The 13,905-nt window shown below is 36.6% G+C and overlaps 1 long non-coding RNA gene across 1 annotated transcript; it reads left to right on the top strand.

Moving 5' to 3' along the window:
• The first annotated feature begins 917 nt into the window (after positions 1-917).
• On the top strand, positions 918-9,732 carry LOC149189108 (uncharacterized). Its single transcript, XR_016256328.1, has 2 exons — positions 918-1,071; positions 9,436-9,732. It is a non-coding gene; the product is annotated as an uncharacterized LOC149189108 (long non-coding RNA).
• Positions 9,733-13,905: the final 4,173 nt, after the last annotated feature.

Here is a 13,905-nt window from a genome sequence, read left to right as displayed (position 1 = left end):
AGCAAGGCTTTGTATTCCCAAAATAAAGGTGTTACAGTAACTCTCTTTTTTTTTTCAAAACTATTTTTAAATTCCTTGAAGATGAGTGAAAAATCCACTCAAAACTTTGAAAACATTCAAATTTTATCATAAATTCATTTCAAAATAAATTATCTTTAAAACATAAATGATTCTATACAAAATTTGCAGAAATTTATATTTTACAATTATAAAATTTTAAATTATATCGATGACTTAAATAAAATAGATTTTAAATATCTAAATAAAAAATATATTTAATTTGAATAACAAATAATAGCTAATAATTATTGTACTCATGGCTAGTTTAACAACTAAATTAGTAGATATACTATTCACTACTAATTTGACAACTAAATTATGATGAGTTTTTAAAGAAATAATTACATTAATTTTATTACATATATAATTTGATTTTTTTTTTTTTAATATAGTAGATATTTGTTTTTGTTTTTTTAAATGTAGTAAGTATTAATTAACAGTTTTCCAAGAAACAACTACATTAATTTAATAATGGTAAACTAAATCATGATGGGTTTTCCAAGAGACAACTACATTAATTTAATAGTTGTAAAGTGCCCATCAAAAAGCCAAAAAACGAGCAAAGTCTACGACGGGAATATTCAAACGTATGATAACAATTTTCGAAGGATATAAAACAACCAGCCAAGAATTTGATAATCGACCTAAAATAGAATACAATTAATCCATCGGAGACCATTCAAAGTTGAACGCCCCACACGCGTGCTGGATAAGCATAAGTGTTGAACGTTGAATGTGGGATCGATAAATTTGCAGCACCAAGATTTCCAACGATATTTCCATTAAAATTAATGTATCTCACCGACCAAGCGTGCTATAGAAAGTTACAGATGATGTGTTTGTCCAGCAGACATACACTCATTGCGTAAAGCAATGATATAATCTAGACCATCAGATCAAAAAATCCGATCATTAATCTGAGCCGTCAATTTCTTCGCAAATCTCCTTAAATTGCAGGGTTAGCGCTTTCCAAACCCTCGTTCCTTTAGTTATTTGGCAGACGACGTTCAGGTTCGATTCTTGGCGTTTGCTGATATTTAATAGTTAATTTGTCTGTTTAGAGTGCCGAACTGAGTTTCCGGGCTAATTTTTCTTCCGTCTTTCTGTTATTATTACTTCCATCACTCATAAATACCTTCTTCTGGAGAATGGGGGAATTGGAACTGGCAGTTCGACTGCAGGGGCCAGAACCAGTTCTAATTGAGGCCTTTTCCATGTGATCAAGGTTTATGATGTGATAATTTAGAATTAAAGGCCTGTTAGAGGCTACTACCATATTTTGAAGCGGTTTATTTAATGGAGGCATCAGATTTGATCTCCCTTGCGAACCTTGTGAACCTTGTGAAGTGTTGAAAATATAATTTCAACTGCGATCGCCGATATCGCATCGGCAAAGTCGAAGTGAAGGAATTATAAAGAAGCTTTTGTGTTTCCGACGAGCGATCGCCGATATCGCTATCGGCACATCGCTATCGGCAATATCATAGGGTCGGGGTCTTTGACATGAGTAAAGTTGCGATGCGATGGAACGGATCCGACAACATTTTAAATAATTTTTGATAAACTTTCAAGTCCGCGCTCAGGGCTTCCGATATCATTTTCGCCGTTCGATCTGCTTCACTCCTTTCAACCGTTGATTGCCCAAACCTGCATACGAACTTACATTAATGCTATTGCGTGGAGTAAATTAAAAGCATGGTTGACCGCAGTAAAATAATTATGGAATTAATTGTTACCGTAGAAGTATTGGTAAGGGTTTAAATTTTAATGTTTTTTATATATCGGGGGTATGGGCGTATATGCTTATTACATAAATTTTGTATGGGATATATGTATGTAATTTTTTTTTTAAGTGTTGACCATTTTTGAGAAACGTGCGGCAGTAAAAACCAATAGGCTGTAATGTTTTATATATATGTTGGCCATCAAAAGAAACAGTGGTGCAGCGAAAACCATGTGTGGTATGTATTGAACACACAGCAGTGTGTAAAAAGATAAGAACCAGGTGATGTAATTTTTTTTGGCATAGCGAAAAACCATGTGTGGTTTTGCACAGCAGTGCATAAAGATAATGGTGGAGCGAGTTATTGTAACTCTGTAAGTTTTGTTTTTACAGCAGCATGTAAAAGTGTTTTACACCAGTAAATGTGAATGGAGGTTTTACAGCAGTAAATGTTATTGGGAATTTACCAGCAGTGTAAATTCTCATATGAAGACAGAGTGAATTTTTTTTGTTTTTAATGAATAGAAATCTCTTATGGTAAAATACTCTGTCTCTGAGTGAAATTTTTTTAAGTCTTCCTGCATAAAAGATCCTGAAGCAAAAAAAACAGAGCATTGCCTCTGTGTGTTTGAATATTTGGTTTTTGGTATTTTTCCCCATCAAAAATCCCCCAACAGTGGTATCAGAGCAGGCTTAGGCTCTTGAAGGTGTTCAAGAAGCTGAAGGGAGAAGGTTGTTGCTGCAGCAAAACTTCTCAGTCAGACAGAAGACTCAGACAACAAAGGGTTCAGGTATTTCTCAAAGATTTTTCTTTGTGTTGCTGCTGAAAGAAACAGTCAGTTCTTTTTAAATACACAGTCAAGGAATGGCCAGCACAAGCACTGGTATGGGTTTGTTTAACACCCAACTCCCACAGTTTAATGGGAAGAACTATGACTACTGGTCAATAACTATGAGAGCCCTATTTGCCTCTCAAGATTTATGGGAAATAGTTGAGGAAGGTTTTGAAGAAGTAGCAGATGAAAATGAGTTCAATGCACTAACTCAGGGAGAGAGAGATCAGCTGAAGAGCAATAGGAAGAAGGATGCAAAGGCTATTTTATTGTTGCATCTAGCAGTAGACCAGAGTATGTTTCCAAGGATAGCAGCAGCTAAAACATCAAATGAAGCATGGCAAACCCTTAAGACAGCCTATCAAGGCATGAAGAGAGTGAAGACAGCAAAACTACAATTGCTGAGAAAGGATTTTGAGAACTTGAACATGAAGGAGTCAGATAACATTGACTCATTCTTCACTCATGTGATTGGTGTAATCACACAAATGAGAACTCATGGAGAAACCATTGAAGATAGAAGAATAGTGGAGAAAATATTGAGGGTCTTACCCTCAAAGTTTGATGCCATAGTCACCACCATTGAAGGGACAAAGGATCTCTCAAACTATTCAGTTGATGAGCTACATGCATCACTGATAACTCATGAGCAGAGGTTGAGTAGGAATGAAAACTCATCCCTTGAGCAAGCCTTCAAGACCCAGATGTCCTTTGGAAGAGGAAGAGGTCAAGGAAGAGGAAACCGAAGAGGAAGAGGCAGAAGCCAGAACAGAGGAGGAAGGAACAGCTCATCAAATGCACAAGGAAGTGGCAGCAATCCAAATCAGAACCAAGGTCAAGGCAGCAGCCAACAAAGAGATCAACATCATGCTCAAGGACAAAGGTATGATAAATCTAATGTTCAATGCTATTATTGCAAAAAGTATGGACATTATGCTAGTGATTGTAGAAAGAAACAACATGATATGAACAGCAAACAAAATGCAAATGTTACAAGAGAAAACAACAGTCAAGAAAATGTCCTGTTAGCTTGTAACATGGCTGAAACACATAGTGAGGACATATGGTTTTTAGACTCAGGTTGCAGCAACCATATGACCGGAAACATAGCCTTCTTTTCTGCCCTAGATAAAAATGTGAAATCAGAAGTCACACTAGGAACTGATAGTAAAGTGTCTGTTATGGGAAAATGAGAAATAAAAATACTTTCAAAGCAAGGAGAAAGGAAAACCATAGCAGATGTCTACTATGTCCCCGGAATGAAATGTAATCTCTTGAGTATTGGACAGCTTGTCCATAAGGGGTACAATGTTTTCTTTAAAAATGATGTGTGCACCATCATGGATATACCACCCAGCAAAAGATGCATTGCTGAAGTGAAGATGACAAGGAACAGGATGTTCCCTCTCCGGATCAGGGCAGACATGAAGAACAAAAGGGAAATGGTAGCAGTCACCCAAGAGGCCTTTCAAAGCGTGCCAAAGGATGAGAACTGGTTATGGCACTTGAGATTCAGGCATCTAAATTTTGGAGGTCTAAACTTATTGAGCAGAAAAGGAATGGTAAGAGGATTACCATTGATAGAGAAGCCGGACAACCTTTGTGAAGGTTGTATATTGGGCAAACAACATAGAGAGATTTTTCCATCAGGGAAAAGTATAAGGGCAAAGGCACCCTTAGAGATTATCCACTCAGACTTGTGTGGACCAATGCAAGCTCCATCATTAGCTGGCAGCCTATATTTCTTGACATTCATTGATGATTTTACAAGAAAGACTTGGATATATTTCCTCAAGAACAAAAGTGAAGTCTTTGAGAAATTTCAAAACTTCAAAGCACTTGTGGAGAACCAAAGCGGGCTGCACATAAAAGTATTAAGAACTGATAGAGGAGGTGAGTATATCTCCAAGGAATTCCTAAAGTTTTGTAGAGAAAATGGAATACATAAACAGTTCACAACTCGGTACACCCCACAGCAAAATGGAGTTGCTGAAAGGAAGAACAGGACCATCATGGATATGGCGAGGAGCATGTTGAAGGCAAAGCATTTGCCAAATGAGTATTGGGCTGACGCTGTACATTGTGCAGTTTATATATTGAACAGGTGTCCTACAAAAGCAGTCATGAACAAGGTGCTAGAAGAGGCATGGAGTGGGAGAGAGCAAGGAGTCACCCACATGAGAGTTTTTGGGTGTGTGGCCTATGCACACATACCAGATCAGCTAAGGAGGAAGTTGGACAGCAAAGGGGAGAAATGCATCTTCATTGGATACAGTGATGAATCCAAAGCCTATAGGCTGTACATCCCATCTACCAAGAAGTTCTTTGTAAGCAGAGATGTTCAATTCATTGAAGAGGAAGCTTGGGATGGAAGCATAGAGAAAACAGTGAATGTCAAGAACTGTTTGTCTCATGATGAAGATAAAGAGGAAGTGGCTGAAATACATCCCCAAACAGCAGCGCCAACACAAGGAAAACAAGGGACACCATTGAGAACAACACAAGGACAGCAAGGTACACCATTGAGGATCAATGAGAGTGCTTCTCCAAGCACACCACAAGGAGGAAATTCAAGTGCATATTCAAGCACTTGCACACCAAGTGAAAGAGGTAAGAAGTTTAGAAATCTAAGTGACATTTATGATGAAGGAATGAATTCCTTATTTGCCTTGTATTGTCATGTTGATGATCCTATTCATTTCGAGGATGCAATCAAAGATAGGAAATGGATAGAAGCTATGGATGAGGAGATGAATGCCATAGAGAGAAACAAAACATGGGATTTGGTTGAGTTACCAAAAGGCAAAGAAGTCATTGGTGTGAAATGGGTTTATAAAACCAAGTGCAATGTTGAAGGAAAAATAGAAAGACATAAGGCAAGGCTGGTTGTCAAAGGGTACAAGCAGCAGTACGGGAGAGATTATGAGGAGACTTTCGCCCCGGTTGCAAGAATGGAAACCGTGAGAGCAGTGCTGTCCACAGCAGCACAAAACAAATGGAAAGTCTACCAAATGGATGTGAAATCAGCATTCCTAAATGGAGTGTTAATGGAAGAGGTCTATGTGGAACAGCCTCTCGGATATGAGAAGAAAGGTGAAGAGCACAAAGTGTGCAAATTGAAGAAAGCTCTTTATGGGCTGAAGCAAGCACCAAGAGCATGGTACAGCATGATAGACTCTTATCTATTGGATAATGAATTTGACAAATGTGAAGGAGAACCCACAGTCTACATCAAAGAAAAGGATGGTAAATTTTTAATTGTTGTCTTGTATGTAGATGATGTTATTTTCACTGGAAATGATATTTATCTTATTGAGAATTTTAAATCAGTCATGAAGGATGAATTTGAAATGACTGACATGGGTTTGTTGAGATACTTCTTAGGCATAGAAGTAGATCAAAATGAAAAAGGAATTTTTATATCTCAAGCAAGATATGTAAATCAAGTTTTGAGCAGATTTAACATGCAAGAGTGCAAGGCAGCAATCACTCCCACAGTGATGGGATTAAAGCTCAGCAGAGAGGACAGCAGCAAGGATTTTGATCCTAGCCTCTACAAAAGCATTGTGGGCAGTCTTATGTATTTAACAGCAACTAGGCCTGATTTAATGTATGCTGTTAGTTTAATTTCCAGATTTATGGAGAGGCCAAAGGAGGCACATTGGCAGGCAGCAAAGAGAATTTTGAGGTATGTCAAAGGCACTAAAATGTTTGGAATTTTATATCATGCCTCAGAACATTCAGATTTGGTTGGATACACTGACAGCGATTGGGCTGGAAGTGTAGATGATCGAAAGAGCACTTCCGGTTATGTGTTTCATATGGGTTCAGGAGCCATTTCATGGGCTTCTAAGAAGCAGTCCATTGTAGCATTGTCTACAGCAGAGGCTGAATATGTGGCAGCTACAGCAGCAGCATGTCAAGCAGTGTGGATGAGAAGAATGTTGAGAAGCTTAGGCCAAGAGCAGGCAAAAGCGACAGTCATCTTTTGTGACAATAGCTCAGCTATCGCATTGTCAAAGAATTCAGTGTTTCATAAGAGAACGAAACACATTGATACAAGGTTTCACTACATCAGAGAATTGGTAAGCAATGGAGAAATCAGTTTACAACATTGCAGTACTCAGGAACAGGTAGCAGACATTTTGACAAAGCCATTGGATCAGAAGAGCTTTGAATTTTTGAGGAAGTGTTTGGGTATGATTGAATGCCCGACAGTTGAAATTAAAGGGGAGTGTTGAAAATATAATTTCAACTGCGATCGCCGATATCGCATCGGCAAAGTCGAAGTGAAGGAATTATAAAGAAGCTTTTGTGTTTCCGACGAGCGATCGCCGATATCGCTATCGGCACATCGCTATCGGCAATATCATAGGGTCGGGGTCTTTAACATGAGTAAAGTTGCGATGCGATGGAGCGGACCCGACAACATTTTAAATAATTTTTGATAAACTTTCAAGTCCGCGCTCAGGGCTTCCGATATCATTTTCGCCGTTCGATCTGCTTCACTCCTTTCAACCGTTGATTGCCCAAACCTGCATACGAACATACATTAATGCTATTGCGTGGAGTAAATTAAAAGCATGGTTGACCGCAGTAAAATAATTATGGAATTAATTGTTACCGTAGAAGTATTGGTAAGGGTTTAAATTTTAATGTTTTTTATATATCGGGGGTATGGGCGTATATGCTTATTACATAAATTTTGTATGGGATATATGTATGTAATTTTTTTTTTAAGTGTTGACCATTTTTGAGAAACGTGCGGGAGTAAAAACCAATAGGCTGTAATGTTTTATATATATGTTGGCCATCAAAAGAAACAGTGGTGCAGCGAAAACCATGTGTGGTATGTATTGAACACACAGCAGTGTGTAAAAAGATAAGAACCAGGTGATGTAATTTTTTTTGGCATAGCGAAAAACCATGTGTGGTTTTGCACAGCAGTGCATAAAGATAATGGTGGAGCGAGTTATTGTAACTCTGTAAGTTTTGTTTTTACAGCAGCATGTAAAAGTGTTTTACACCAGTAAATGTGAATGGAGGTTTTACAGCAGTAAATGTTATTGGGAATTTACCAGCAGTGTAAATTCTCATATGAAGACAGAGTGAATTTTTTTTGTTTTTAATGAATAGAAATCTCTTATGGTAAAATACTCTGTCTCTGAGTGAAATTTTTTTAAGTTTGCCTGCATAAAAGATCCTGAAGCAAAAAAAACAGAGCATTGCCTCTGTGTGTTTGAATATTTGGTTTTTGGTATTTTTCCCCATCAAAAATCCCCCAACATGAAGATGTTTAGCGAGCGTTGTCATGCTATAATTTCGGACATTTATTTTTCGAGAGGAGGGGTAAGCTTATGGAAAATTGTGTACAGTAGGTCTAAAATAGCGGGGATTCGTTTCGATCTTGTATTCTCCTTCTTTAAGAAGTTTTTGTTCAGAAGTGAAAGGTAATGGATGAGTGTAAAACCCCATAGCCTTTAAAGCTTTGTTAGGGTTTTGATATGGCGTTGCCTTTGCAGGTGCGCTTGCAGGCGGGCCATCTTATTAATAAAACGTTTTATTTTGGTTTCTTGGGGAGGGATAACCTTCCCAGTCATCCGAGCCGGTTGTGTTCGGATGTCTGTGTCGCTTCGTGTTTGTGTTGGAATCTTTGATTGATTGTTTGACGTGGTTAACTGTCATTCCCATTTCGAAAAGCCCCTGTTACTTGTCGGCTAGAACATTTTTGCTATGAGAGCTAGTTGAACGGACTTGATCTTTATGGTTATAATGATGTCTGTCGATGGAAGTATACCAAAGTATATCAGGCCTTATATAATTTAAAGATAAATGTATTCATAGTATTAAAGCTGTTTAAATTATGATGGTTTAAGTCAGTTTGCAAGGTAGAAATTGTTTTTAGATTCCCCTTAAATTTAACGGGTAATTTCTTTGCTATTGTTAAGATACATTTTTCTCGGTTATCAGTATTATTTTTAAGATACATTTTTTTCGGTTATTAGTATTATCTTTAAATTGTAGGATGATAAGGCTTTTTTTTTTAATGGAAGGGGCTAGTTTCCACGAAGTTGAATGGGGCCTTTTTTTAATTACACTATATTGTCGGACCGAGCTAACTAATCATCATATCATACATACATACGCTGAAACAGCCGTCATATCATACATAGATACGCTGAAACAACCGTCATATAGAACATCACCTGTATAAACACCATGGGATCAAATACGCTGCATCATCGTGCAGCTCCACAGAGCTCTAACGCGAGTGCAACTCCAGAGAGCTCTAACGCGACCCGGGAGCGAGCAAACCGACTGCCCGGAACGCTACAACATGCCGTCATTTGCGATGATAAGGCTTTTTATACAATGGATTTCACAATATTCACTTATGAACCAAAGCATGTGTCATGTCTACCAATTTCATAACAAAAGCAATCCTTAGATAAACATCGATATTGGTTCGTTGCAATACATATTTCTATGGTCTTTTATCTGAACATCACGGGATAAAGTATGTCGATTATTATTTCTATGGTCTGCGATCTGATAATCACCGGATTAAGTATGTCCGTGCGTTATCATCGGTACAATATATACATTTTTTTTTTCAATTGTAAATTGTTGTATGTGTGAATTCAAATCCAGAGTTATAAATTATATATTGGAGATGGGTTTTTTATTTTACAAACCAGAGAAAAACCATACACCAATTTAATGTGTCTAATTTAATATGTCTTAGTTAATTGTAACTTTAAATTTATATAATAATAATTATTATTTTCTTTTATGAAATGAGTTGTTGATTGTTTTCAGTCTGGCCTATTCTTCTGCTCTGGTTATTGAAAAGAGCATCACGGGCTTCTGCACCAAGACGAGGTTATTACTGGCCGTGTGTCTTTGAGGAGCTTCAGGAATCAGTTGCGGCATTTCAGTAAAAGACAGCTTGGGTGATTTTTACTGGCCGTGTGTCTTTGAGGAGCTCCAGGAATCAGTTGCGGCATTTCAGTAAAGTGCGTATATTGGGGGGTTAATCAGAGCTCAAACTCTAAAACTTCATGATCATGAGGCTGCACAAGTTTCAAATGTCAGATAATTGACGATGGTTTAGGAGTCGGACAATTTCGAGAGATGCAAAAACAACTCATAAAAGGAGAGTGAAAGACAGAAGATGAAGCCCCGAGGTATTACTTCAATACCATTTACATATGCATTCAAAGCACAAAGCATGTTGTGGGAAGGTTCAGGTTTTGCGGAGGTTATACTTAACAAGTTTAAACTCGGTTAGGTTATTAGTTGTTAGGGTCACTTTTGATTGAATTGTCTCTCTCCGAAAAACCCGAAATCTAAACCCCAACACTCGGTTATTATACTATTTAATAATTTATTATTGTAATTAGCGGTTGTGTTGTCTATTTCCCTCTTCACATGTTCACAAAAAATTTTTCCCTGAAACCTACCTTCAAAAAAAAAGACCCAAATCTAAACCACAGCAGATTTTGCAAAGGGCAAAGCTCCCTATCCTACCCAAATAAGAGGGGAGATCCTACCAGGCCCACAAGATTAACCAGAGCAGATTTTGCAGACGGCAATGATATTGTCCTCCGCTGGAAAGAACGACAGATTATGAAAATGACAAAAATCCGTCCAATTCATGGACAGTTTTGAAGAAGCAAAAACAGCTCTAAAAAGGAATGTGAAAGACATGGCAGAATTTACGAAGACAGCGGCGCTGGCTGCGGCTTGGTGCAAGAAGAATGGGGCAGGCAATAAAAAAAAACTGTTTGTTCTTTAATTTGTAGGTAGACAGAGAGAATGTCTGATTCAGAAAGTGAGATATATGTTCTTCTGAAATAATATGTTGATTTGCCGCGTAGTGTTTTGTTTCTCTGATGTTAATAGATTAGTTTATGTGTTTTCTGCATTTCCATGGTTGCTGGCTACAGAAGCATTGTAAAAGCTGGTCCCCATGGCCTCTGCCTAAGGTTGTGTATACTGTACATTGAGCTTGATCGCTGCTGATTAAAAGTTAGCATTTACCTTGGTCCTTAAATAAGGTAGCTACCTTGTTCTCATTAAATGTGATCAGATGTGCTTGAGATTTATGATTGCCAAGTTATTATGCACTTATATATGCTTGAGGCAATATCTAACACCTATTATGGTCGCTGTTTCTATTTTGCAGATGTTTTACTTATTTGTAACGTTTGTTGTGAGAACCAGTAGCTTACATTTATCTGTACTCAGGAAGTTGATTGATTATTCTCCCTGGTTTTGGGCACCTCTGTCACCAATGTGGAAATTATTCAGTCACTTGATGCACTCCACCAGCTTGGATGGAAAAGTGGGCCATTCTACAAGTAGGTGGCAAACCGTGTCTTACGTTTCTCTGTCCTCAAAGAAGTTAATGGCCTTCCATGTTTCTTTATCCTCGGGAAGTTGATGAACCCCATGGTTTGTTGATGGCCCTCCATGGTTTTAGGACCTCTGTCACGGATGTGATATCTACTGTCCAAAAAACTTATTAAGTCACTTGACTGAACTCTAGAAATTGGGCGGGTGGGTCGTTGAGATCTATCTTTTTGCATATGGTGAGTGGGTCGTTGAGATCTATCATTTTGCATATGGTAGTTGGGTGGAACTAAGAAAATTCATTGGTGGGTTAACATTTGGGTTATTATTTGAGTGGGTAGGTGAAGTCTGTCACGTTTACATATTGGTGAGTGGGTGAGATCCGTCATGTTTGAATATTGGGGAAAAGTTTCGTGTGTAAAAGAAGCCATTGTGATTTATTACGGAACTCATATCTAAGAAAGCATAAAACGCTCGCTGAATATATCGTATATATTCATCCTGATTCCTATCTAAGTCTCTTTTTCCTTAATAATATTGGTTTAAGGTAAATTATATATGTCTATGTCAGTAAACATCCATACCATTACAAATGTCATATATACAGTTTGTTTGCTATATATACAATTTGGTGTATCTATATGTTAGTAACCATTCGAACAACAACAAATATCGAATATCATCCATACAATCTGTGTAGGGATATTACAGAGATGGTGACAATTGCAGCGATAGTGCATGATGATTTCCATATTTGGTATGTTCTTGTAACACATATCTACTTCTTTCTTCTTCTTTTTTGTTTTTTTGGTTTTAAAATGTAGATTGAACTTACTGTGATCTATTTGATCCTATGTTACAAATTTGTATTTTTTAGTTTTGTATATAGCATTTGGGTACCTTCCATCTGCTCGCAAGCTGTTCCTTTGTCTCCATTCACCGTTGTTGTCCTAAAATTTATAGGACATTCTAACGGCAGCAGAGCTGACATTCGCTACCTTCTAGCTATCATCCGAAGCTGTTCCATTGTCTCCATCTACCATCTTCTGTCAGATTTATTTGGACATTCTAACGGCAGCTGTTACTATAAATTCATCGCTATTTTGCCTATGATTTCTTGGATGCTTTGCGTCAGATTTTTGTAATGCAGAGCAATCACGGAGTTGATAATGGTGAAGGCCTACCTGTGATTTATAAAGTTTCTCATTGTGAACTCTGATTGGCCAAAGATCTCCATGTCATTTGATAGAATGTTGCGAAGGTTAAGGTAGATTTCGAATCTCTATCTTCTGCTGATCTGTTGCTTTTTTTCTTTTGGTCTTCTTTATTGCTGTGCTTGAGGGGTGGATCTGTAGTTGCATTTGTTACCATTGACTATTCTGTTTTTGTGATGGATCGTTTCACTGAGCTGAAGGATCTCATGTATTTTAATGTATTCAACGGTTTAGCTATGTTGTTCAACCATCCAGGAAAACTTTTGGAAGATTAACAATTACATATCTTTATGTAAATGATATTTTAATATTAATGTATTCCAATATTGCGCGCAATAGATCTTGCAACGTCGTATTTTATTATTAATTATTGACATCAAACACTTTAAATGCCGTTTCATGATTATAATGTTTATTTCAATAATTGTTTTATGACTTATTGAATAATGGTTTTATAATTGTTTATATATTTTAATAACGATGTTTATAATTCTATATTTATTTATTTCCATTTTAATATTAATAATAAATTTAGGAGTTGTTTTTAAAGAGATTTTTTGGAAGTTTTTCCGGTTGGTTTTTCCGGTCAAAATCCGGCAGCAATTTATTGAAATCGCAAGTTTGATTGCTAATTTCTACCCAATCAAAACGTCCCAAGGGTTTTTCAGGGCGTTGAATCCAAATATGCAGTTAAAAAACCATTTTAAATAATACAAATCAAGATTTAACCTCAATTTTTTTCGTCAGATTCCCGTCACCAGAACCTTCAAAAAGTCGCACTAAAAACAACTCCATAAATTTATACCATACATTTATTATTAGTGTAAATTAGCTATATTTATTAATATAATTGTGGTTGAGTTATTATTATTATAAATTTTTTTTCAAATAGAACCATTAGTTAAAGATTTTTTTCAATAATGCTTAAGCCTTTAATAATTCATGAAACCAACTTTTATAGTGCATCTAAAGTGCATAGATAAAATGAAAAAATTTGATTTTGGAAATATGATTCATCTCTTGGTAAGATTTTTTTGATATTTATAAAAAATCATTCCCTCCGGCATTAATTGCCTCTTAATGTATGTTGCCTCTGTATGTTGAAACGAAAACAAAACGGCCAGGGAGAGTATTTTGGAAAACGTTTTGGTTTTTAAAGGTGGTAAACCTTTAAAATTTTGTAATCAATCCATAGTGAATTATTCGAAATGATTTTTATAGTGGTTTACAAATGGGCAAATTGTCATTCGTGAGTTTTTGGGTTATTAATTTGTTTGGATGGCAATGGGTTAGAGAGTCTTTGTGATTTTGTTAAAAACAAGATAGCACATTATATTTGGGAATTAAGAAGTGTTATCAATCATTTTGCAAAATTATATATATTTTTTGGCGGGGTTTTTCTATAGTTTAAGGAAGAGGGTGTTAAGAATCAAACAAGATAGCACATTATACTTGGGAATTAAGAAGTGTTATTAATAATTTTGCAGAAAGATATTTTTCTTGACATGGTCTTTCCATAGTCTAAGGAAGAGGGTATCAAATCCTTATAGTTTTAGGGGATTTTATGCTAATAATTAGAGTTATGATGGAAAAAGCCAACTTTGGAGGAAATGAACTTAACTCATCAAATTTGTGACAACTTTAGGGGATCTGATGTTATTAATTAAATCTATGATACAAAAAGCCAACCTTGGAGGAAATAAACTTAAATCTTATACAT

Source organism: Pinus tabuliformis, chromosome 3_1, assembly GCF_031772625.1.
Source record: "Pinus tabuliformis cultivar Carrire ecotype Pingquan chromosome 3_1, CPIR1, whole genome shotgun sequence".
NCBI lineage: Eukaryota > Viridiplantae > Streptophyta > Pinopsida > Pinales > Pinaceae > Pinus > Pinus tabuliformis.
This window is presented reverse-complemented; position numbering and strand designations above follow the sequence as displayed.